Source organism: Protopterus annectens, chromosome 16.part0 (genome assembly GCF_019279795.1).
Source record: "Protopterus annectens isolate FY-2018-M chromosome 16.part0, PAN1.0, whole genome shotgun sequence".
Lineage (NCBI taxonomy): Eukaryota > Metazoa > Chordata > Ceratodontiformes > Protopteridae > Protopterus > Protopterus annectens.
Window position 1 is genome coordinate 424,415,632 of NC_056750.1, and position 27,610 is coordinate 424,443,241.

General features: G+C 44.3%; 1 protein-coding gene across 1 annotated transcript in view; it reads right to left on the reverse strand.

The window, feature by feature from the left end:
• The window catches only part of RABEPK (Rab9 effector protein with kelch motifs), a 1,512,433-nt gene that overhangs the window by 1,233,148 nt on the left and 251,675 nt on the right, over window positions 1-27,610 (reverse strand). The window lies entirely within an intron of this gene.

Here is a 27,610-nt window from a genome sequence, read left to right on the forward strand (position 1 = left end):
GAACAAGAGCATCTCTGAGGGGTTGGCCTGGCAGAGGAAAAAGTGTGAAGAAGTCGAGGCACTTGCTGTTTTGGGGAGTTGCGAAAAGGTCGCAGCAAGGCTGGCCCCACTTCCGAAAAATTCCGTCTGCTACCGCTTGATTTAGAGACCACTCGTGAGGCATGAGGATAGTTCTGCTCAATCTGTCTGCTATGACGTTGGACTTCCCGGGGATGTGCGTTGCTATCAGAAACCGTTGAGATGAAATCGCCCATTGCCAAAGTCTGAGTGCTTCTCGACAGAGGGGGTAGGACCTTGTTCCGCCCTGCTTGTTTATGTACCACACCACAGACATATTGTCCGTTTGAATTGCTATAGTCCCCGTGGGAAGAGAGCTTTGAAGGGCTTGCAACGTCAAAAGCACCACCCTCATCTCCAAGACATTTATGTGCAGGTGGCATTCTGACTGTTGCCAAGTGCCCTGGACCGTCCTGCCCTGATAATGCCCCCCCCACCCGATCAGGGAGGCATCCGTTGTGACAGTGGCAACTGGAGGGGGGAGAACAAAGGGTCTGCCCTGAAAAAGCTGAGGGGAAACCATCCACCAGGAGAGATGTTTCTTGCAAGATGGGGTTATCAAAATATTGTGGGTCATTGGTAGCTGTTGAAAGGACCACTGAGAAAACAGCATCCACTGAAGGAGCCTCATGTGGAAGCGGGCTAATGGAAGTAGAAGAATCGCCACCGCCATGAGGCCCAACACTTTCAATACTAGCTTGACTTGGACTCTGTTGGGCTGAAACAGGGGCTGAACATTCTGCCTTATGTCTGTCACTCTCTGAGGTGGTAATGTTGCAGCCATTTCTGTGGTGTTTAATACGGCGCCTATAAAGTTTATACATTGACAAGGCGACAAGGAGGACTTTGCAAAATTTATAGAAATACCCAGACTGTTGCAAAGTTGAATAGTGTAATCCCTGGCCATTATGAGATCCTGTTTGGTGGTAGCGGAAATGAGCCAGTCGTCTAAGTATGGAAACACCTGGAATCCTTTCTGTCTCAGGTGAGCCGTGACCACTGCCAAACATTTGGTGAACACCCGGGGGGGCTGTGGTGAGACCAAAGGGCAGGGCCCTGAATTGAAAATGACTGACTCCCAGCCGGAAGTGGAGAAACCTCCTGGAGCGCCTGTGTATCTTTATATGGTAGTACGCGTCCTGGAGGTCTAACGAGCACATCCAGTTGTCTCTGCCCAAAAAGGGTAGAATGGACTGCAGTGTTACCATCCGAAATTTTGTCTTTAGTACAGAGTTGTTTAGCCTGCTGAGGTCCAAAATGGGTCTCCATTCTCCTGTCTTTTTTGGTACCAAAAAGAATCTGGAGTAGATTCCGGATCCTAGCTGATCTGCTGGGACTACCTGGATGACTCTTTTTTTCTAACAGCTTTTTTATTTCTAGCTGAGCCTGACCCCTTTGTGCGGGTGGTACGTCTGGTAGGGGTTTTGGCGGTTGTACCGGAGGGAAAGTGAAACGGATTTTGTAACCCTCGGATATGATCTTCTGTACCCATGTGTCTTGGGAGAGGGATTGCCAGGCTTCCGGGTACAGAGATAATCTTCCCCCGACTGCCTCCGAAGGCGGACAGTCGGGCAGTTTCTCAGGAATGCTGAAAGGGTTGGTCAGGAAAAGATTCCCTAGAGCCCTGGTTCTGAGGACCCCCTCTGCCCCTGGGGCGGCATCTGTTATTATTTCACCCTCTGCCACTAGGGGGAAATTCACCACGTGTGGCAGGCGCGACTCCCTGAGGTTTGCGGAACCACATCTTTCCTCCCTTCTGTCCCTTAGGATAAGGTCTAGAAGGCGTGGAAAAATGGACTCCCACGGCAGAGAGAGTCTTACCATCTTGCTCGCATCTGGTGAGGGTATTCTTCACGTGAGGTCCGAACAATTCTGAACTGTCAAAGGGGGTGTTGGTGAAGGACGCCTTGAAGGGATCGGCAAAGTTACAGAGTCGCATCCAAGCGTGACGTCTCAACGCAACGCCTGTGCCAGCGGCCCTACTCGCTCCATCGGCTGCATAAGAGATAAGCCGCATGGAGGAGTTAACAATGGAGTTCAGGGTAGCCAGCTGAGAGTTTATTTTGTCCTTAAACCCTGCAGCAGAAGGATCCTGTACCGTTTCACCCAGCTCTTTGAGCAAGTCTCTCTGAAGGTGGGTGAAATGACATAAATAGTTCAGCGATCGCATAGAAAAGGTCGCTGAAGCAAAGGTCCACTTGCCGTACCTGTCCATGGTCCTGGACTCTTTGTTAGGAGGATGAAAAGATACAGAAGGATCAGCCAATTCCTTCTTAGTGGCTGCTGCTACCACCATAGCATCAACTGAAACACCTTTGGTGAGAAAGGATTTGTCATCTGGTGCAGAAATAAATTTAGAAGGCCTCCTAGGGGTAGGTTCTATTGAATCAGGAGCTGCCCACGCCTTTCTAGCCACTACCTCCATTAGTGGTCGAAAGGGGGAGACACCCAGGAGGTGGAAGGGCAAGATCCAAAGGCGTCAAGGTAAACCGACTCGTCCTCGGAAGGTTTGAGAGTGGACCAATTTCCCCTCTGCCTTAGGATTTCCAGGATGTCTGAAAAGGAGACATCCTCAGAGGGGGATCTGGGGGAACCTTCCGACTCATCCAAGTCGGTGTCCGACGTGACAGACTCGGGGGAGTCTATGTGCTTCCTCTTGCACTTTCTTTTCCTAGGGGGTTCCCCTGAAACTTCAGGGGAGCCCTCGAAAGAGGAAGAGACACCCAAGGTGGGTACCCTACGCTTTGGATCTCTGCTGTCAGGTGTAGGAGGATGGCCAGAGACCGTAACAGGCACTACAGAGGGAGGAGCCGCAGAACTTAACCTTGGAGTGGACACTGGGTCCAGCACACTCCTCATCACCTCGAAGGCTCCCCTATCAGATACCAAAGGTAGCCTTGGTACCGAAGAGACCGGAACCGCCCCCGGAACCGACAGAGAAGGCTCGAGAATGATATCGGGACCGAACTAACCAGAGCCGAAGCTCCGAGAGGGAGAGTGGGGTCGGACAAGGGTCCAATGCCACTCGCCCCCTCGGAGCCGACAATGGAGTCTCGGCGCCCGGACCTCTCCACGGATGGAACCAATGAAGAGGTCGGAGCCAATGACACCGTAGCCGAAGGAGGAAGTATCGGCTCCGACGTGGGCAAGGTCACGGTTCCGACAAACTCCGGCTCCGAACTCGAGAGATGAGTCGGAGGAGGAATGGATAGCTGTATCGAAGGAGCCACAGTCTGGTGAGATGGGCTCTGGAGCATTTGGGCCAGCGCCTGAGATTTTATGAGTCTACTGACCACCCTCTCGATGTCGTGGTCGGAGAGCCTGGATGACCTCGATAAATGAGTCCTATGACTCCGCTCCGATAGGAGAGGGGACCTCGGAGCCGATCTGATGGACTCTAGCAAAGGGGACCTAGAGCGCTTGCGCGCTGGGGTCAGCTCCGATGATAGTTTCGGAGCGGAAACCACTTTGCTCACCTCGGAGCCAGACGGAACCGAGGTCGGAGCCGTCTCGATAACGCCAGCCCTCAGCTTAGAAGCTGGAGCAGAGGGTTTGGCGGTTTTTGACGACTTCCCCGAGCCAGACTTGGATGGGGAGTCATCAGGCTTTAACAAGCCCCTTAGGATGAGCTTGTTACGCCTTTCCTGCAGGACTCTTGAACTAAATCCGTGACAAACGGAACAAGAGTCCTGCAGGTGTATAGGCCCCAAGCAATAGACACAAGAAGTGTGACCGTCTGTCAGAGACATTTTCTGACAGCACGAGTCACACTTCTTGAATCCCGAAACCTTAGGGTCCTTTGACATCCTGACAAAAAATAAAAAGGAACACAGTCAGTCCACACACACACACTTATTTAAGTTAAGGGGAACTGACTAAAAACCCACACACACACTGAAGGGGTGGGGGAAAACTAAGGAAAAGCCCGTAGGCCCAAGATAAAAAACTAACTAAAGAAGGGGAAAAAGGGCTACCGAAAGGGTAAGGCAGTTAGAAGGGACCTAAAGAAGGGTAACTAACTGGAAAAAAACTACTGAGACTGAATATATATATGAAAAAAGCACTTACTGACCAGAGCCGGTAAAAACAGACTACCTCGCAGCGAAGCGGCAAACGAGATCTAGGGAGTTAGCGCATGGTATTGTGGGATATAGGGCTGCCTCGAGCCGGTAAAAATAGCTCTCGAGCTATAGTATAGGCCGAGTCGGAGCCAAGGATCGGCTCCGAACCCATCCAGCATGAATGAAGGCGAGAATGACAACTTAACATAGTCTATTAGTTTCTCCTCAGGTCCAATCCAAAACATACAAATATCATCCAAGTAACGTCGATAGTACTTCCAATATTGAGAATATACAGAATGAAAAACAAACTGCTCTTCCCAAATGAACAATACCAAGTTAGCGTACATGGGAGCACAACTGACCCCCATGGCTATTCTACTTGACTGCCTAAAAACTCACCCTCGAAATACAGAAAATTGTGTCTTAGTACCAAATCCATTAAATCCATAAACACCAAGATACTGTTTTCGTCAAAACTTCCTTTAGTTCTAAGAGCTTCTTTGAACCATTCTAACCCTAACTTGTGAGGAATGACATTAAATATGGCGACCTAAGGGACAGTAGTTCCCAGACTGGACCTGAGAGTTCTAACACGCATGAGGGAAAGAGAACGACTCATGCCTCCCATCAAGGTGACTTTTTTCGGCTTCTAGCCATATTGAAAATAATACAAAAGACTCTTGAGTCTACGAACTGGGAGGGGGACATCATCTGCAGGGATGGTTAAAATCTAGGTGTAATTTTTCTGTACCTAGTGAGGATACTAACCAAAGGTTCAATTTGAATCAAGGTAACAGTTATAGTATGAATGTGAGCCTGTTGTATGATTTAATGCTTAGATACAAATCTTTAAATATGGATAACTGTTACTTACAAGAGTGTATTGGGAGGGGCATTGTACCCAAAGGATTATGTATTTATAAGTATCCAAACAATGTTAAAGAGGGTAGTGAGTTCCATAAAGAACTCATAAATATTTTTAATCATTGTGGTTTGGATATATTGCGGGCCATCATTAAAAACAATGAACAAGAAATGGACACATTACTAAAAGACATAGAAAAAACTAACAAAGAAATTACCACTGATTTACTATTCACTGTGGAAGAAGAAAGATCCAAATATTTAAATGTGAAAGGAAAGATTGACGAAAAGTGTAAATTTTTATTTAGCAGGAAATGTAAGAAACTTAATAGGGACATTAAAGAATATAGGGAAGAACGATGTTAATCTAAACCCAAAAACAATTTTAAGCATCAGTACAGGAATCACACTGACCATATGGGCGATGATTTACAAGGAGAAGATTTGGATCACCGAGAATGGGGTCATGGAACGGGCTATAGTAATTATCCTTTTGGGAAAGCTATGGGGGGGTACGACTTAAACGACCCTATGGATTTTCCCACACTGAGGAGATCCAAGAGGATAAAACAAAGAACACCAGTCAACTACATTCCCAATAGGGGGGAATATTCGAACAGGAGGAGATACTAACCCCTATTAGTCCCACTTGTAGTTTGATACAAGACAACAGTATAGTAGTCGAGGGGTACAGGCACAAGTATTACAATTTTAGTATATACAATTATAGTAGCCTTGCTTTCCTCAACGATAATAAGCCTTGGGGAACTGGCAGATGGTGAGTAGTTGGTGTCTGAGGCCCTAAGCTTAGGTCTTTTTTTCTTGCCCTGCCCCTAGGGAGCTCAATCACGGGATGACGGGCGGACACCATCAAACAATGCGAAGAAGATGACAGACTAAGATACCTAGCTAAGATTTCGGCCCTAAATCTAATAGTCCTAGAAATGAAGCGACTGCAAAATGGCAATGAGGGGCTGAGACAGGTGACACACAAAGTATGCAAGTCTTGGTGTGGGATTTGCTTACCACAGCGGAGACAATTGTTAACCTTATCCGACATGAGTTAAAGCAAGAAAAGGAGTTCCCCAATGGGGTACTTAGCATTACAAGACTTCTCTCTGGTGCAGACTGACTGACGCACTGACACACTGCTGCGGGCTCCAATGGCAAGAAAAGACTGATGTTATGGCATTGGCTGGCTCCCTTTATATCAAAGTGTTCTGACATCAGGGAAGAGCATCCTCCAGCCTTAGGAGGATGGAGATTTTTATTCTGGTAGTCGTGCCAGACAAGGGCTTTCACAGCAAGAAATCTCAAAGTCAGGACTGCAACAGTGAAACACAAGGAACATCCACATCTTCTTACTGCCTCTCTGATTCCTGAAAAATGTTTATTGAGGGGTAGAAAACTTGATTCCCATGGCAGACAGAGTCTTTCCATCTAGTTCACTGCAGATAAGCATCTCTTTTACTGATGGCCCAAACAACGAAGCACCATCAAATGGGGCATTGATAAAGGACATCTTAAAAAAGTCTCACAGCCACATCCAGTCATGTCTCCTTAAGGCAATGCCTGAACCAGCTGCTCATGAGTTACCTTTGGCTGTGTGAGAGATCAGTGTCATCACAGCATTTGATATAGGCAAAAGAGTGACCAGTTGTGAGGAAGTTCTTTTGAAATCCTCTGCAGACATGGACTCTGATAGAGTATTTGTTAGCATTTTGGTCAAATCTCTCTAAAGTCTAGTAAAGTGTGCCAGGTAGTTTAGTGACCTCAGTGCAAAGGTTGTTGAGGCAAAGACTCACTTTCCAAATATGTCCAACACTCTAGACTCCCTGTTTGACAGATGGACAGAAGAGCACTGTTTTGCTAGCTCTTTCATGGTGGCTGCCACCACCACCACAGCATCAACTGAGACTCTTTTGCTCCAATGGGGTCTGTTTGTTGGTGAGGCTAAAAATTTATCGGGTCTTTTTGGGAGGCTCAGAGAAGAAGGGATGCATCCTACAAAATCGGAGCTGAACCTATCACCTCGGATCCAATGTTGACACTTTGGCTCCAGGTCCCAATCTGATCCGAGGGTATCGGAGCAGAACTAGTCAAAGATATAGACTGAGTTGAAGAAGAAGCTTTAATTGGATCCAACACTAGACCTCTCTGGGATTTCAGATCCTGGGACTCCGAAACTACTGGACAGATCAGAGAAGGAGACAGAATGGTCCTGGATGTCATAGGCATACTCATGGATCCGACAGGGGACAGAGCTAGTAAGACTCTCATCTGGATCTTAACTCTGAGAAATTTTCTCATCATCCTATCCACATCTGCTTCCAATAAACCTCTAAAGGACCGAAAAGAAGTTTTAATTATTTAATTGCCAACCTGTTAAATACTTGTATGTATTCAACTTACTTTAAATTCTTTTCTGGTGAAGGTCTTAATTTAACAGTTTTGCAAATAATCATTGTTTCACAAGTCTAATCCACTGTAATTAGACCTAGCCATCAAAGTGATATATACTTCTCCTACTGGCATATTAATGTTCATGCTGTAAATATGGCAGGAGTATGTTAGACTTCTGTGTTCGGAAGTTTTTTAAAGCATATTTTTTCCAAAACAGTGGCTTGAAACCAACTTTTATTTTTACAAAAAACTGTTTGCATGCACAAGAATGCAAGCAAATACTTTGTAATGTAAAAATATAAATTGGTTTTGCCACTTTAAAAATGATCTTTAAAGAAGTGAAGCACAGGAAAAATACAGTCAAATAAGAAAAAGGTTGGAAAGAATAGAAGAAGCTTTAATTAGCTCTTCAGATGACTTCATAAAGCTCCAGAAATCAGAGCTCAAAGTGAAGGAAAGCCGATTAAATATGAGGCTTCTCAAAAAGAACTGTTTAGGAGGACAGGCAGGGGAACCAAGGTGTTGAGAGCAAATGATTACAGGGGAAGGGGTGGTAGAGTGGAAAGAGGACATGAATTTATCTGGACTGTGGGCTGGGGATTAATAACAGAGTATGAGCAGAGAGAGGGGACCAGTCCTGGTATAGTTTTTGGTAGAACTGAGAGCAGAGACTGCTGTTAAAAAAGGGATAACTGGTACAGAATGTAAAATATTGCATGATAACTATAAGAATCAATCACAGGAGGTTGGAGAAGATGGGGAGGAGGGACTGGATAGGCAGTTCACAGGGAAGCAATGGGGAGATATATGTATGGCTGACAGGTATGCAGCAAAATCAAGAAGATTTGGGATCTTTGCTTGGAAGTGTTTGCATGGATGTTTTCATGACCCAAGTAGACTACAAAGTTCCTCAGGTAGATAGCAGGTGCTGGAAGTGTGCTGGTGAGGAGGGAGGTAGTTGGGAACATATTTTATGGGACTGTAATGGGTTGGCAGATTTAAAAAATTCCCTGCAGACTGCTATGTCGGAACCGCTGGGTGAACAAGATGGGGTAGCTAAGGAAATTATTTTTTTGAACTGTGATACAGAATTGTAATTGTATGGACATAGTAAGGCCTTGCTGAGTCTAATTATGGTGGCTGCCAAAAACGTAATTGCCTGAATGTGGAACTCAAGGTCTAAATCAACGATACTGGAGGTGGTGAATATAGTAACAGATGGAAATGAGATTTTTGGAAAAGAGTAGGAGTAAATTGCATGGAAAACAATGGGAATAGTGGGAACAGTGCATGCAGATTGGTGTTTTGGAGAAGGAATGAGGTTTAAGGGAAGGCAGGATTTGAATGAGCTTTGTGATGTTTGACGGTGGCTGGATAGATTATAAGTGATATATAATGGTTGCAACCAAAAATATGCCATTATGGTTCATTTTCATTTATACAGATCTATGACTGTCTAATGTCATGATAACTTAAGAAAGATGTTTCCGGTTCTTTTCTCGGCTGGAACGCCTTCTGTGCAGAGTCTGCATGTCCTCCCCGTGGTCGAATGAATTTAAAGACATGCAGGTAAGTGCGTGCGTGTGTGGGTGTGCCTTCCTTGAAGGTTGGGCGCCGGGCTGGCAACTCGACACCGTAAAAATTCACTGCCAATCATTAGTGGACTGGAGTTCCGATGTTGCGACCCCTAACCGGGAAAAGCCAAAAGACAGTTTTTTTCTTGTTTAAAAAAATGGAAAATTTTGTAACAATCCATGCAAAAAAATGGTTTGGAGGAGGAATAAAGTTTAAGAGAATGCAGTCACTGAATAATTTGTATAACGCTGCTTAGATGATATGATATACAACAGCATGTGTGTGGTGTACAGTTCTTGTAAATACAAACTTGTTAATATGGTTTGATTCCTTTTATACAAATGTAAGTTTGCCCATGTCACAAGTGATAAATAAAGGTGTTTAGAAAAAAAAAAGAACAGTTTAAAAAATTAGCAATAGAAGACAGAGCACATAGAAAAATACCTGGGATTTTCTACTACACAACAGAAACCAGACAGAACAGGTTACATTAATTTTATGAAAATACAAACAAGCAACTGGACTGTTATTCCACAGCAGGATTTGTTAATTGAAAAATTACATTTGTTTGCTCCAACTTTAGCCATGAGAAAGAAGCCAAGATCTGTAGAAAAGATGTGGTCATATCAGAAGAAGGAGTTGCTTCTCACAAAATTGTGCCAGAAGGGTGAAGTATTGGTGGTGCTGCGGTAGCGTTGTAACCTCACAGTAAGATGCTGTCCGGTTCGATTCTTAGCTAGAACGTCTTCTGCGTGGAGACATGCGTGAATGGGCGTACCTTCATTGAAGGTTGTGCGTCAGGGCGGGTAACTCGGCACGTAAAAAGCAACTACCAATCATTAGCGGACCGGAGTTCTGCTGTGGCGACCCCTAACCGGGAAAAGCCGAAAGACACAATACAAGGAAGAAGAAAAAAGTACAGTTTTGTACCTACCATAAATGTAGATGTTCGAAGATCCACATTGCTGCAGTCCTTACACTTGGGTAGTCCGCTGTCCTCGGTCGGCCCGAATATCAAAGTATTAGGCTGACGTCGGTCAAGGCGCTTAAGACTGACATCAGGACGTCAGGGTACAAATGCGCATGACCGACGTCATATCCTCAGTCTTTTCTTGCCCCAGATGTCAGAAGACCCTAAAAAGAAAGGTCAAAACCAAAAGACAGCAAAGAACAACCAACCACCCTAGTACTAACCCTATGTACAATATATATACAATATTCACAATATGTACAACCCAAACCACACAACCGCCTCTAACTACAGAGGGGAAGGAGGGACGGTAAATTGGACTGCAGCAATGTGGATCTTCGAACATCTACATTTATGGTAAGTACAAAACTGTACTATGTTCTTCATCTCACATTGCTGCAGTCCTTACACTTGGGTAGAATCCCAAAGCAGAGGTAAGGGAGGATGGCAAAACTATAAAGCAGTAGGAGCTGCCAAAATGCCCTGTAAAATTGCAGTGGCAAAACCAGCCCTAGATTTAGAGTAAAGTGGAAGGTGGTAATGCTTAGAGAAAGTATGCACTGAACTCCAAGTAGCTGCCTCCAAAATATCTTTAGTTGCCACCCCCCTTAAAAAGGCTGTAGAAGTGGCAGTAGCCCTAGTGGAATGAGGCCTAATCCCAGCTGGAATCTCCTTACCATGATGGGAATAACAGAAAGCAATACAAAACCCAATCCACTTAGAAATAGTTTGTTTTGACACAGGCCTGCCCTGAGAACCCAAAGCAAATGAAACAAATAACTGCTGAGACTGCCTGAACCCTTTAGTTCTGCTCAAATAATATCGCAACTGCCTGTGTATATCCAAAGTGTGCAAAATCTTTTCCCCTTTATTTTGGGGGTTTGCATAAAAAGTAGGCAAATGAATAGTTTGGTTTAAAGCCACACTAGAAACCACTTTAGGCATAAAGGAAGGGTTAGTACGCAAAGATACCCTATCCTTATGGAAAATTAAGAAAGGCTCAACCGCCATAAGGGCCTGTAATTCAGAAACCCTTCTCGCAGAGGTAAAGGCCAACAAAAAAGCAGTCTTCCATGATAAATATTTCAATTCGGCAGTAGCTGCAGGCTCAAAAGGTTGTAGAGTGAGTTTCTCCAACACAAAATTGAGATCCCAAGCAGGAGTAGGAGCTCTACGTGGGGGTCTTATATTCTTTGCCCCTCTAAGGAATTGCTTAAACAAAGGATGAGAAAACAATGGTGGGTCACAGTCATAGTGAGCAGAAATTGCTGCAGCATGAACCTTAATAGAAGAGAAGGACAAACCTTTGTCCAGTAACTCAGTGAGATATTGAAGAGCCACACTTAAATTAGGCTTAGAAACATCAAATTCCTTTGCTGTACTCCAAAATAAAAATCTCTTCCATTTATCTGCGTACACTTTCCTTGCACTAGGCCTTCTGGCCTCCAAAATAACATTCAAAACTTGCTGTGGAAGCTGAGACCCTCCAGGGTTTAAAACAGAATATGCCAGGCTGTTAGGTGAAGAGAGTGAAGTTTGACATTGAGTAAATGACTGTTCTCCTGAGACAGCAGGTGTGGAATCGAAGGCAAAGGCCATGGAGGCTCCTGTACCAGACTTACCAGTGCTGTCGAGGCCAATCTGGAGCTATTAAAATCATCTTTGGCTTGTCCTGTCTGACCTTCAGGAGTACCTTTGGGAGGAGAGGCAGAGGTGGAAAGGCATACACATGAAGATTGCTCCAATTGAATGAAAGAGCATCCACTTTCCAAGCTGTGGGATGAAACCTTTTTGTGCAAAACTTTGGCAGCTGGTAGTTTAGTGGAGAAGCGAACAGATCTATGTCTGGAGTTCCCCATAACACTGTCAATTTCTGAAATACATGAGGATCCAATTTCCACTCGTGGGGATCCATAATTTGTCTGCTCAACACATCTGCTAAGGAGTTCTGTGCTCCCGGCAGAAACCTTGCCTGAAGATTTAGCTGTAAACTGAGAGCAGTCTCCCACAAAATCATTGTTTGTCTGCAGAGAGGATAAGAATGTGTTCCCCCTTGCTTGTTGATGTACCACATGACAGTTGTGTTGTCTGTTAGAACCAACACTTGCCCTGGAAGAAGTAAATCCTTGAAAGCTATTAATGCAAATTGGACTGCTAACATCTCCTTCAAGTTGATATGTAGATGTTGAAGTCTGGCAGGCCACGTGTCTTGTACCCACTTTCCATTTAGATGAGCTCCCCAAGCTTTGTCTGAGGCATCTGTCGTTAGAATCTGACTCGCCTCTGGCCGGGTCACAGAGAGTCCCTTGTTTAGGTGACATTCCTGAGCCCACCACAAAAATTCCTTTTGAATGCAAGGTATTATCTGAATGACAGTGTCCATATCTTGGCAGTGCTGTGTCCATACATTTTGAGATACCATTGCAGCTTCCTCATATGCAGTTTGGCATTGGGAAGCACCAGAATACAAGATGCCATGAACCCCAAGGCTTGAAGGACTGTCTTTGCAGTCAGCCTGGACTGATGAGACAATTGATGGAAGTAGAGAAAGATTCTTTTGTTTGTCCGGGGTCAAAAGGCCATCTGGGATGCTGTATTCAGTCTCACACCCAGAAAGCACATGTCCTGAGAGGGTACTAGACTGGACTTTATTTCGTTCACAGAATACCCCAGGCATCTTAGCACTGCTATCACATATTGTAAATGATGAAGAAGTTCGTCCTTTCCTTGGGCCAGAATCAGGCAATCGTCCAAATAAGGATAGATCTGTATTCCTCTTAGCCTGAAGAAAGCTATCACTGGAGCCAGAACCTTCGTGAACACTCTGGGCGCAGTAGATAAGCCAAAGGGCAATGCAGAGAACTGATAAAGAGAAGTCCCAGCTCGAAAACGCAGATACTTCCTGCAACTTAGCCTGATAGGAACATGAAGGTAAGCCTCCTTGAGATCCAGAGTCACCATCCAGTGATCTTTGCCCAGCAGAGGTAAAAGCTGTTGTAACGTCAACATTTTGAACTTGGGAATGTCCAGATAAGTGTTGAGGATAGATAAATCCAGAATTGGTCTCCACGTGTTCTCCTTCTTTGGTACTAGGAACAGGCGAGAATAAAATCCTAGGCCCACTTCTGGCAGAGGGACCGGTTGTATGGCCCCTAATTGGAGTAGCAGAGAAATTTGTTTGTGAGCCTCTAGTCTTTGCTGAGGAGGAACGTCTCGCATGCCTTTGAAAGGAGGCAAGGTATGGAAATAAAACCTGTAACCTCGGTGTATGATATCTAATACCCATCTGTCTTGGGTAATCAAACTCCAATTTTCCTTGAAGAGTGCCAACCTTCCTCCCAAAGGTGCTGCCATGCAAGAAGGATCTGGCAGCTGAAAAGGTAGGTCATTGGGCCTGTTTACGAAAGGACTGGCCCCTGCCCTCACCCGAAGAATGTGCAGGAGAACTCCCTGTTCTAGGTCTGAAGGAGCTCTGAGCTCTGCCCCTACCACGTCTAGATCTACCCCTAGACTGTGAATCATAAGAAGGGTACGTCCACCCCTTAGCAGGCCAATTCCTACTAAACTTCGGAGGCTGAACTTGCAAAAAATCTTTAACAGTCTGCATAGACTTAGCCTTGTCCTCCATTTTCTTCAAGACTGACTCCACAGGTGAACCAAACAACACATCAGACTGTAAAGGAGCATCCAAAATCCTTGTCTTAACATGTTCAGATAAATTCTGATCCCTCAGCCAGGCGTGCCTGCGAAGAACTGACCCAGTGGCAGCCACCCTAGACGAGGCCTGTACAGCATCAAAACCACATTGTAAAGAATGCTTACCCACCTGTTCAGAAACATGCACTAAATCTTGTAATTCTTTACACTCAATGCCTTCCGCCAGAGCATCTACCTTAGACTTCAATTGAGAAAGAAGATAGTTTTGATATTTCAACATGTGAAACTGGCAATTCAAAGCCCTCATAGCTAAGGTGGAAGAAGTACAGACTTTCTTTCCCCATCTATCCAAAGCTCTGGCCTCTTTATCTGGAGGAACCGGATTTTTTACAACAGAGGCCTTGACACCCTTAGGTCCCTGACTAACAGTTTCTGGGTCCGCCCTAGGACTCTTATAAAGATATTTATGAGCCTCAGGCACCCTGTAATACCTATCCGGTTTAACAGGAGCAGGAGGCAAAGAATAAGGATTAAGTGAAGCCTCTGCAAACACATCTTCCACAACATCCAGAACAGGAGGTATAGCCAAAGGCCTATGCTGGGGTAGAAGCAAAAATTCCCTAAGCCTTTTCCTGGAATCAGAGAAATCCTGACCTTCCCACTTAAAATGTTCCCTCATGGAATGAAGGGTCTCTGAAAAAGAAAAATCCTCTGGAGGAGAAGCAGAAGGAGTTGAATCATCTGCATCAGAATCAGAATAAGGAGAGTACTCCTGCAAGTCTTCAGCCGAAGACTCTGAAACAGCTGAAGCCTGCTCAAAACTCCCCAACTCTGGTTCCACCCTAGGCCTCTTATCTGGAGGGGGCAAAGAACCTCTAATCAAAGTAATTAAATCTTCTGCCATTTTAAGCATGTGCTTCTTGGGCACAGATCCTGTAGAACTAGGAGTGACACCAACAGAAGCTAAACCTGGCCTGCCTCTGGGAGAAGCCTTAGAGACAGAAGGAGAGGGCCTAACCACCTTAGGAAGGGAGGGGAGTACAGTAACCTGAGAAGCCCCTTCAGCCTGACCTGCCTCCTGAGAGGCCACATCCTGCAATAACAAAGTCTCCCCCTGGGACTCCAGAGAAGCCTCCGGCGGAACCACCGGTTCCACTGACGCCTCTAAAGAACCGGCGTCTGGTACGGACGACTCTTCTTGCCTGGGTTTAGCTGCTTTGTCTTTGCGCTTCTTCGAAGAAGCGGCCGGAGCATCCGACGGCATCTTATAATTGCACCGCTTCCCAAAGACCAACCTGGCACAATCTAACCTTCGCTTAATAGTGCGCTTATTGAACCTAGCACAAAAGCGACACCCAACAACGCCGTGCTCAGGCCCCAAACAAGGAATACACAAAGTATGATAATCTCTATGCGGTATCTGTTTCCCACAAGAAATACAGTTATTCACTTTTTCTGACATCCGTAAACCACTGAGGCAAGAAAAACTAAAATGTTCCCAACGGGTACTTAGCCAACTTTGACTCGGTCTGAAACTCCGGATTCGAAAAATTTCAGAACGCCGAACGGCACTTGCAACGCTGCTTCTGCATCGGACCATGCGGCAAAAAAGACTGAGGATATGACGTCGGTCATGCGCATTTGTACCCTGACGTCCTGATGTCAGTCTTAAGCGCCTTGACCGACGTCAGCCTAATACTTTGATATTCGGGCCGACCGAGGACAGCGGACTACCCAAGTGTAAGGACTGCAGCAATGTGAGATGAAGAACATCGAGTTTATCCCTGCAATCAGAGGATGTCAGGAGGCAGGGGTGAGATTCACATTACTATATCCAGCTGTCTTCAGAATATATATATATTTTTTGAAGGAGCAAAGACATTTTGGCTGAAAAACAGGTAAAGGAGGAAATTATAAAAGTTTACCCTGCAAAAAGTGAACAGGCGAGTTGCAGGGGATTCTGCTACTCATTCTTCTGATAATAAAACTGTCCACATAAGCAATTTGCCAGTAAAACCTTTTACAGTGTTCCAAAGGAAAATGATTGGGCAACAGAAACATGCTCAGGAGTAGTCTAGACAAAACAGAAGTACCCTGGGCTTGAACTAGAAACCGGTGTTGGGTGGATGAAATGATAAAGACGAAGGCCAGCAACAAAGTACAGTTGTGCAAGTAAACTTACCATATCAGCAGATGTTCAAATGATTACTACTGCAGTAGCTTAATTTATATGGCCAGCTTCTAAAGCTTCAGGACACCTTCCACATGCCCAGACAGCTAGGCAGCTCAAGCTAAGCTGGCTGAAAGACAAGCTTTGGTGCAAAGCCCTTCCGAGCTTTCATGCCAACTGATACAGGGAGGCCAATCACTGACAGGATATTGTTAAGAACAACAAAAACAGGTGTCCACACCCTGGCATCAACAACAACACGCTACAAGCAAGAGGGATGGAGGGAGGGAGCAACTACTGTAGCAGCAATCACTTGCACATCTATAGTTATGGCAAGTTTACTTACACAGCTGTACTATATCCATCATATTGATCACTGCTGGAGTAGCCTAAACTTGAATCTTTGCTTACATTCTGATCCTGGTGAGAGAAGGAGCAGAGTGCATTGATTCCTGACTGTTTCTGATTGGAGAGTGAGTATCTGTGCTTAATGTACCTGATTGGTCTGGTTGCGATTCGAGGCATCTACCAGAAAAAGGCTACAAGCCTACAGACCCTTGCATCATCCGGGACAAGACTGTGGCTCACCAAAAAAGCTGTGGTCTGCTTCTCTTCTTGGGATTAGTGCTAACATTTTGATTCTGGTGAGAGAAGAAGCAAAGGAGCACTGCATCCCAACAGAGTGAAGCTGTGGTGAGACCAGCATTAGTAGTAGCCATTCATTCGACTACCCTCTTTTCATCATTCTTGACAAGCTAATTCTTTGTTTTCAGTAAGTACTGCTTGATTTGTTTCCAACTTCAGAATATCTGCCTAAATAGTTCTTTCTTAAACTTTCAGGGTCTATATATTAATTTCCCGTCAAGTGTTTGGCAGTGCTCTGTACAGACTCAAACACCTTGAGTGCCATTTTTTCTGAAAAGCACAATTGAAATTTCTCCAATACCTAGTTGCACACAGGACAACTAGTTTGCAGTGACAAGCACTGTCCACATAGTTGCAAATCGGATACTCCTGACAGTGATTGATATTCTCACTCCAACTGTCTAATCAATAAAAAAGGGTCTGTTGCCAAGGATATGAACTTTCCTACTGTCTCCGTTACCGGCTTGGTGGACATGGGCATCCTAAGGCAATGTAGAAATTGCCTCATGTTTACTGACAACCAGTTAATTCTCAAACAAAATGATATGGTATGTGAGAGATGTATTTACACAATGTCACTGGAGGCAAAGCTCTCACATAAAAGTACTCCATAATGTCAATAAGGTTGTCAGTAGTACACACGCTGCACCCATCACACAAAATTCAAATCAGACATATAGACCCACATTTGCTAAACAGCAAAGACCTCCTCGATGAAGTGCAAGTAACAAATACCCACAGCATCCCCAAATGGACTCTTTCAAAACAATACCCACATCAACACAGAACTACATGTCATGGAGCCTCTACCCCTAAGCCCATAAGGCAAGTCACCATACAATCCAACATTCTAGACATCATGGAGCTCTCAGAATATGTGTCTCAGGCTGGTATGAGCCTAGCATTGAGCAGCATTTTACTTTCTCCAAGGAGGATGCCACAATACAAACAAAAAATGATTGACTTAAATAACTGGCCTAGCTTCTGGTGTCATTCTAAGGGGGTGCAATATTTGTCAGCATGGAAAGAGATGGTCAGTAGACCATGCTGCTTTGCCAGGGATGGTCTGCACCTCTCTCCTCTAGGCTTTCGAATATTAGCTAAAACACTTTCCCCATAGTGCCTTTTTTAGGCAATGCCAAACAGAAATTACTTCCGACATAGCAAATCAAAACCAAGAAAATCTAAAGGCATTACTGCTCAATGTTAGGAGTCTAAACAAAAACTCCACTCCCTAGAAGCTCTTGTTACCCTAGAGAATTCTGATGTGTGTGCGGTCACTGAGACATGGTTTAAAGCCATGGACAGCACACCAGCAATGCAAGGTTATAATGCCTTCCACACATTTAGGCCAGCTACTTCACAGGCAGGGACTAAAGGTGGAGCTGTCTCTATTTACATGAAAAATAAATATACTTCAAGGCTGGTCAAACAGGACAATGCACTTGAGTTGCTCCATGCTCAAATCACCATAGGTAAAATCCAATACCACTTCCTTGCAAACTATAGGTCCCGTTCTATGACCCAGGAAACCCATACCATGTTTTTAAACTTATTAGAAACACTATCCATCCAACCCAACACCATATTCATGGGTGAATTTAATTACCCCACTACTGACTGGGAATCCTATATGACACCAAACGTACATGCACAGCGATTCCTGGATTTTATAAACACAAACTCCCTGGACCAGATAGTCAATACACCCAACTGGGGTGCAACCATACTGGATCTGGTCCTCACTAATATGGGAGACTGCTGCACATCCCCTACTGTAATGCCTTCCCTTGCAAGGTCAGACAACAAAATGGTCTCCTTTGAAGTAAAATTAAAACCTGGATCCCCAGCTAAACCTGGAATGTGGAGGAACTATTCTAAGGCTAGCCTCCTGCTATTAAGTGAGAACCTGGCAAAACTTCGAGCCTCCATAAACCCTGAGAACACTTCTGCCTATGCAGAACTGTTCACAGAAACCCTGTACAAGCACGTTAATAGCTGCACAGAGGTAGCTGTACCTACCAGGAAGAAGTACAAAACTAACTCAAAAAACAAGCCACCCTGGTGGAATCACAAAATGAATCATCTGCATAACAGGAGGAAGAAAATCATGGCAAAAAATAGGAGGTGCAGCTCCCAGAAGGATAAACACACTCTCAAACTAAACAAATAACTCAGAGGGCAAATACAGTCTACCAAAGCCACATTTGAGGTAAGTTGGGCCTCCCAGGCCAAGGACAACCAAAATGCATTCTTTAGCTATGTCCACAACCTCAAAGGTAATACACAATTGTGTGCAGAGCTCATTGTAAATGGAACCACCTATACTGAGCCAGAATATATAGCAAACCTCCTGGCTGATAAATTCATCTCCAACTTTACTATTCTCTCCCCCTTAATCTTCCCTCAGGAAATATTATCAAATATAACTCCCCCTACTATCACTAGAGAACAGGTCCTTAATGCTCTATCTAAGACCAAGAATACTGCATCAATGGGCCCAGACATTAACCCAGGATGCCTTCTAAATAGCATGAAACACGACCTATCAGGGCCTCTGAAATTACTATTTAACTGTAGCCCCAAACAAGCTTTGTGCCTCATGACTGGAGAAAGGCAACAGTCATCCCTCTGCACAAAGGTGGGCCATCGACAGACCCTGAAAACTACAGAATCCTAAGTCTCACTAGTCTTCTATGTAAAGGCATGGAAAGAATTATTATGGAGATGATCAATAGAGATATATAGTACACCTTCATACACTGGACCCAACCCAATTTGGATTCGTCAAGGGCAGATCATGCCTACTCAACATGGTGGACTTCTTTGAGAAGGTCACCAAAGCAATGGATGAGGGCAAAATTGTTCACACTGCCTACCTTCATCTGCCCAAGGCATTTGACACAATACCCCACTCAGGCATTGCTGACAAACTCAAGAGGTTAGGTACAAACCCATATGTCACCTGTTGGATAGCCAACTGGCTCACAGACAGGACCCAGGAAGTTAGAATTGGGAGTCCACCTCTACAAAGAGGCCAGTCACAAGTGGAGTCCCTAAGGGATCGGTCCTTGGACCACTCCTTTTTGGCATTTACTTCTCAGAAGTCAAGGCCAATGTCAGTGGTCTCTGGCTGACTAAATTTGCAGATGATTGCAAATTAGGAGCTGTCACTGAATCTCACACCGACACAAATGTTCTACAGGAGGGGCTGACACAGACAAACAATTGTTGTCAGAGCCATGGACTAAATCTAAATGTCAAGAAATGCATTATAGTATCCTTTGGGAAGTCATCCATCCCTGGTAACTATCATATTGACAACACACCCCTTAGAGTTGACCCAGTAGTCAGGAACTTAGGGACACACATAGATAGTAATCTAGCCTTTGATCATCGCATGTCTACAGTGGTGAGGAAATTATTCTATGTTGTGCAACGTATAAACAAAGGTATGGCATCCAAGTCCAAGAAAGTCATTGTTGCACTGTATTCGGCATTCAGACCTATCACTGAGTACAATGTCCCCTCTGGTATGTACCTAACTAGACATATCCAACAATTGGAATGTCCGCAGAGGTTCCTCACTAAAAGAATACAGAGCGTTAAGTTATATGTTCTGTGCAGACCACCTCAAGGCCCTATCCCTGTATTCTGTCTCTTACAGGCTTTTGAGGGGAGATCTATGCTTGGCATACAGGGCACTGACAGACCCCACTTTGATGGACCTCCTGCATATCCACAAAACAAACAGCACCTGAACTGCCCGTTTTAAAGACTTAAACATTGCCTGTGATATAAATAGGACCTGCTGGAGAGATAGATATGTATCCTGGAGTCTACCCTGTCTATGGAACAGGCTCCCCATCCATGTGAAGCAGAGTTCCTCCCTAACCCAGTTCAAGTGCAACTTGGACAAATGGATGGGAAACCAGAAATTCATCCCTGGTTTGGCACCTATGTCTCTAATGGACACAGGTAACCTGTAAATGGTTCATCTCCCAGACCCATGGTTACACTTATCAAGGGTAGCAGAGCTTGTCAGAGATTTGGAATGCAGGGTTAGGCTTAAAAAGGCCCTTGTGGCCATTAGCCTAGTAAACACCTATGAACCTATGAACATGGGTATATTACCATAGCTTAGAACATCTGGGAGGTGGAAGGGAAGGAGTCCAGGTGCCACTGTAAGATGGTCTTAACAAAGCTTGACCTAGAGCTGGAAAAGGAATATAGCTTGTAGTGTTCTGTAAGAAAATGTACAGTTAACCAAGTTGCTCCTTCTAGAATACCTTCTAGAATTCTAAAGTCCAACCCTTTCCAAAAAGCCAAAGAAGAAGCCAAGGCCCTGGTAGAGTGCTTTAACCCTGCTCCAAACAGTTTTGTTGCAGTGGGAATGACAAAAGGTAATAACCTGAGACAACCACTTGGAAATTGTTGTTTTGATACAGATTGTCTCTTCTTAACTTTACAAGGATGAACAACTGATCAGAACTTTTGAAAGATTTTGTTCAGTCAAGATCACCCATGTTGTCTTTGGGTATCCAAGGTATGAAGTATCCTTTACCTTCACACTTCTGGGTTCAAGAAAGAACCCAAGAAGGTGGATAGTTTGGTTTAAAGTAAATATGGATACCGATTTAGGCATAAAAGAAGGATTAAATGTCAAAAGAAAACCTGTCTCTATGGAAAATGAGATAAAGTTGATCCACAATAAGAGCTTGCAACCACGATACTCTTTTTGCAGAGGTTAGAGCAATCACTAAAATTCTTTTCTATGTTAGAACATCAAGTCAGCCAGATGAGCTGGTTGAAATGGAGCAAGAGTTACCTTCTCTAACATAAAATTAAGATCCCAAGGAGGAGCCATCCATTTTCTTGCAGGTCTCTTATGTAATACCCTCTTCTAAAACATTCTGACAAGAAAATGCATTGACAGAGGGAGATCCATGAACAGATATGCTGAAAAGGCCAACAGATGAACCTTGACAGACGAGTAAGACAGGCCACAGTAAAGTAACTCACACAAATATTGTAACATCACAGATACCCCATTCCTGAATGGGTGCTGGTTATTTTGTTGGCACCAACTAGAAAACCATTTTCATTTGATTATGTATGATTTTCTAGTAGCAGGCTTTCTTGCCTCAGTACCTGTTGCACAACCTCAGAAAGCAGATGCCTAAAATGTCTTAAAAACATATCATAAAGACAGTCAGTTGCTGTATGGGATTGGGAAGTAGCACATGCTCCTATTCTTGTGTGAGTAGATTTAGTCTGTGAAAAGGTTTGTGCCAATTGCCCCTGGCCAATTTCAAAAGAAGGGAGAACCACTGTTGTCTGGGCCAGGACAGAGTCACCAAAATGATTTTGGGGGAAGTCCTTCTGAATCTTCAGAGGTAAGCAGGATATCAGTGGAAAGGATAGAAAAGCATACAGGAACATTTCTGTCCAAAGAAAAGAAAAGGCATACGTTTTCCAGAATTTCTTACATGGAGTCCTGGAGCAGAAGTTTGCCATTTGGGGCATTCCGTTATGACCTTGTCTTAAGTTGCAGCAGACTTGTAGAATACCGCTGGAAAAAAAAAAATTTAATTGCAAAAAGATATACTTGAAAAATAAAAACAAATTAAGGGGATTGGAGAAGAGAGCTAAACAAGACAAGATTACGATGGCACAAGAGCTGATTTGTATTGCAGAACCAGTCACACTTGAACTAATATGGAGATAAATCAAAGGTGTGAAGCAGATTCTACTGGACAATAGCTCTAATCAAGAAAAGAAAATCAGTGAAAGGGGTGAATGAGCATACCACTGTCATACAGGAGTTGGTAGCTGATAATCAAGAATTAAGAGCACGTGGACGCAGTGGAAGCCAGGCTGGACTGTTTGAAGACAAAGACTGTATTGTTAGCAGATCAGGCTAGGAGAAAGAATATTAAACTAGTTGGTGTTCAGGGAAATGACTGTATACAAACGGTAAGTGGACTATTTGAAAAATGGACAAGGATACCAGCTGGAGAGGTAAGAACTGAATGAGTGCATTGAACAGCATGGCAATCGATGCATATGATACGATGTGGGCCTAGACCAGTGATTGTCTGTTTGAAGACATATGAGCTGAAGGAGAGACTGCTGAAGAAATTATGGCAACCAGGGAAGACTCTGAAAGTTGGAGATACTGCAGTTTCTGTGGAGCATGATTTTGCATTCGAAACATGGGTGTTACAGAATGCAATGCAACGAGTGATTATAGAGTACAAAGAGAAGCTTGCTAGTTGTTGCTGAAGCACCTACCAAGGGGAGAAAACGCTGAGAGAAGAAAAGGAGCCACTTTTGTGATTTTAAGTATTTTCTTCTGATTTTTGTTAAGTTTTACTGCTTTGCCGCCTACTTTTTGGCATTTTCTGGCTTGCTAAAGTTTATATCTGTAACAGTAACAGTACTTGGAACACATCTAGAGCCTGTTTACTGCATTTCCTGTGTTGCACTTAATTTAAAATTGTTTTTTTCTTTAAAAACTGCATTTTACCTGATTTTGGCCTAGCACTCAAGTGTGGGGTCATTGATTGCACTGTTGTGATTATTTTTGCTGCTTGTGTATCTCTGTTACCTTTAAACTACAACAAAAAGAAAAAAAAAAATCTTGCTTTTTTTCCCACTTTCTGAAAGTTAAGAAAGTTCAGTTACAGATTTGCTGTTCTAAACTGTTTTGAAGTTTCTAGAAGGCCAGTTCTTGCTTGGGCTAAAGGGAAGTCTCTGTGTTCACCAGTGGGAGTGGTTAACACTGAACAGCCTGCCTGTCCCTGGAGGAGTGGTTACTGCCTAGAAGCTGTAGTTTTATTGGCCATTTTGGGTCAATTCTAAACTCCTTGATCACTCTCTCTTAAAACCCTAGAACTCCCTTTTTGCGCGGTTTTGCGCACTGAGCAGCGTCGGGCAGCGCCGCCTAAACAGGTTTAAACTATTCCAGGCTCCACAAAGTCTGCTCTTCAATTTTTCCCTTAGAACTGTTCAAACTCTCAAAGTAATCACTCTATTCTCTTTCTAAAGTCCTGCACTTGCTCAGCTCTTATAAGGAAACACTAACTAACTACAGCACTACACCCTCCTTGACTTCTCATAAGTATTAGGCTCCCGATTAGTCCTTCCTGATCAAGTGAAAAATCAGTTCCCTTCCCTAATCTGATCAGTAAAAAAACAGTTCCCTCTACTAATCTGGTATGTCCAAGGATCAGTTTCAAGGTTACTCGCCAGTCCAGCTGGTGAATCTGGGAATTTTGAGGCAATGTTACAATTGCCTTATGTACACAGACAACCCTCTCCTCCTTCCAACAAACTCTAATACATGTGAGAGATGCAGTTACACAGCCAAACTGGAGGCAGAGCTCTCTCAACCCAAGACTGGCACAGTAAATCAGGAGGAAAAGGTAACCACCCACACCACAAATCCAGTCTCTCACAGACCTATTGCATCTGCATACCCAACACATAAACACACAAAAACATACTCGGAGGCTCTAAATAAAAATCTGCCTAAACAGCAAAGACCTCCTAAGCAGACATCCAAGCAACAGCCACCCCTCAACAATACCCACGAATCACATATCTCACAAAATCAGTGTGCCTCACAGTCACAGCCCTTAAGGCCAAACACACCAAATACACTTGTTATAGGGGACTCTATTGTCCGGCACACTGACTTCCCACTCACCAGACTGAACAAGGAGAAGGTCACTGTAAGCTGCCTGTCAGGTGCCAGGATCCGCCACATAATGCAAGCACTCAGGTCACCCCAAAGCAAGTACAAGTATGACTCCATCATTGTCCATGCTGGTGTGAATGACCTAAGACGTACCTCCCTGGACTACATGAAAAGAGACATAGAGGAGCTCTCTGACCATGTAGCCCAGGCTGGTATGACCCTGACCTTGAGTAGCATCTTGCCCTCACCAAGAATTATGCCACAGTATAAAGACAAAATGATCAGTTTCAACAACTGGCTAAAGTATTGGTGCCATTCAAAGGGGATCCAGTGTCTGTCAGCCTGGGATGACATGCTTGACAAGCCACGTTGCTTCGCTAGGGATGGCTTGCACCTGTCACCATTAGGCTTTTGTATACTGGCCAAGGCTCTTGCCACCCCCATAGTGCCTTTTTTAGGCAAGGCTCAAAGGACAAACCCACCTCCATAGACAACCCAAGGATAAAAAAACTAAAGGTAATGCTACTCAATGCCAGAAGTCTAAACCTCAAGATGCACGCACTCGAGGCTCTCCTCAGTATGGAGAAAATCGATGTCTGTGCAGTAACAGAAACCTGGTTCAAGGCTCCAGAGAGCAACCCAGCACTACCAGGTTATAACTCATACCATGCGTTTCGGCCCCAAAACTCGGACCGAAGCACAAAAGGAGGGGGAGTATCTATATTCATCAAAGATACCTACACCTCCAGGTTAGTGGCACTGCACGAAGCATCGGAAACCATCCATGTGCAACTAACAGCGGGCAAAACTGCCTTTCAGTTTGTAGCCTGCTACAGAAAACCCTCCCTATTACAGGAACCTCACTTGGCATTCCTGAGAACACTGGAGAATATGAAGGTCTCTCCAAACACTATGTTATTGGGTGATTTCAACTACCCAAACATTGACTGGGAAAACTACTCAAGCCCAAACACCCTCGCCCAACGGTTCCTTGAATTTATAAACTCTAACACGATGGAACAACTGGTCACCACTCCCACAAGAGGGAAAGTACAGTTTTGTACCTACCATAAATGTAGATGTTCGAGGATTCCATTGCTGCAGTCCTTACTATTGGGTATAGTCCGCATCCAGTCGGCCCGAATACCAGAGTATAAGGCTGACGTGGGGGCGCATTAGACTGACCGCCAGACGCCAGGGGGGTACTGACCGCGCCATTTCCTCAGTCTTTTCTTGCCCCAGATGTCAGAAGACCCAAAAAGACAAGGCCCAAAATACCTGCACCAAAACATGAACAATATATACAAAAATATAAGCAGGTAAATCACCTACACAACCACCCCTAAACACAGAGGGAAGGAGACTGCAGCAATGGAATCCTCGAACATCTACATTTATGGTAGGTACAAAACTGTACTATGTTCTTCGCCTTCCATTGCTGCAGTCCTTACTATTGGGTAGAATCCCAAAGCAGAGGTAAGGGAGGCTGGCAAATCATAAAGAAGCAGGAGCTGACAACATGCCTTGCAAAACAGCTGTGGCAAAACCAGCCCTAGACTTAGAGTAGATAGGAAGGTGATAATGCTTAGAGAAAGTATGCACTGAACTCCAAGTAGCTGCTTCCAAAATATCCTTAGTTGCCACCCCCGTAGAAATGCTGTTGAAGTGGCAGTAGCCCTAGTGGAATGAGGCCTAATCCCAGCTGGAACCTCCTTGCCATGATGGGAATAACAAAATGCAATGCAAAAGCCAATCCACCTAGAAATAGTTTGTTTTGACACAGGCTTGCCCTGAACTCAAAGCAAAAGAAACAAACAACTGCTGAGACTGCCTAAAATCCTTAGTCCTGCTTAAGTAATAACGCAATTGCCTGTGTACATCTAAAGTATGCAAAATCTTTTCCCCTTTATTTTGGGGTCTGCATAAAAGGTAGGCAAATGAATAGTTTGGTTTAAAGCCACACTAGAAACCACCTTAGGCATAAAGGAAGGATTAGTACGTAATGATACCCTATCCTTATGGAAAATCAAAAAGGGCTCGACTGCCAAAAGGGCCTGCAACTCAGACACCCTTCTTGCAGAAGTAATAGCCAACAAAAAAGCAGTCTTCCATGACAAATATTTCAATTCAGCAGTAGCCGCAGGCTCAAAAGGTTGTAGAGTAAGTTTTTCCAACACAAAATTGAGATCCCAAGCAGGAGTAGGAGCTCGGGGTCTTATATTCTTAGCCCCTCTAAGAAACTGCTTGAACAAAGGATGAAACAATGGTGGGTCACAATCATAGTGAGCTGAGATCGCTGCAGCATGAATCTTAATGGAAGAGAAGGACAGTCCCTTGTCCAGTAACTCAGTAAGATATTGAAGAGCCATACCCAAATTAGGCTCAGAAATCTCCAAATTCTTTGCTTTACTCCAAAATAAAAATCTTTTCCATTTTGCTGCGTACACTTTCCTTGTACTAGGTCTTCTAGCTTCCATAATCACATTTAAAACTTGTTGAGGAAGTTGAGACCTGCTGTGTTTCAACACAGAATATGCCAGGCTGTCAGAGGAAGAGAGTGAAGCTTGACATTGAGCAGATGACCGTCCTGCTGGGATAACAGATGCGGAGTCAAAGGTTAAGGCCATGGAGGCTTCTTTACCAGACTGTAGAGGGTACCAGTGTTGCCGAGGCCAATCTGGAGCTATCAAAATCATCCTTGGCCTGTCCTGTCTGACCTTTAACAGTACCTTTGGAAGAAGAGGCAGAGGTGGAAAGGCATACAGATGAAGGTTTGTCCAACTGAAAGACAGAGCATCCACTTTCCAAGCTGTGTGATGAAACCCCTTTGTGCAAAACTGTGGCAGCTGGTGGTTTAGTGGAGAAGCGAACAGATCTATGTCTGGAGTTCCCATGACACTGTCAATTTCTGAAATACATGAAGATCCAGTTTCCACTTGTGGGGATCCATGATTTGTCTGCTTAACACATCTGCGAAGGAGTTCTGTGCTCCTGGCAGAAACCTTGCCTGAAGAGTTAGGTGCAGGCGTAGCAGTCTCCCATAAAATCATTGCATGCCTGCATAGAGGATAAGAATGTGTTCCTCCTTGTTTGTTGAAGTACCACATGACAGTTGCGTTGTCTGTTAGAATCAACACCTGCCCTGGAAGAAGTAACTCCTGTATGTTGATATGTAGATGCTGTAGTCTGGCAGGCCACTTGTCTTGTATCCACTTTGCATTTAGATGAGCTCCCAAGCAATGTCTGAGGCATCTGTCTGTAAAATCTGACTCTGGCCGGGTCACAGAGAGTCCCTTGTTTAGGTGACATTCCTGAGCCCACCACAAAAATACTCTTTGAAGGCAAGGTATTATTTGAATGACAGTGTCTAAATCCTGGCAGTGCTGTGTCCATACATTTTGAGATACCATTGTAACTTCCTCATATGCAGTTTGGCATTGGGAAGCACCAGAATACAAGATGCCATGAACCCTAATGCTGGAAGGACTGTCTCTGCAGTCAGC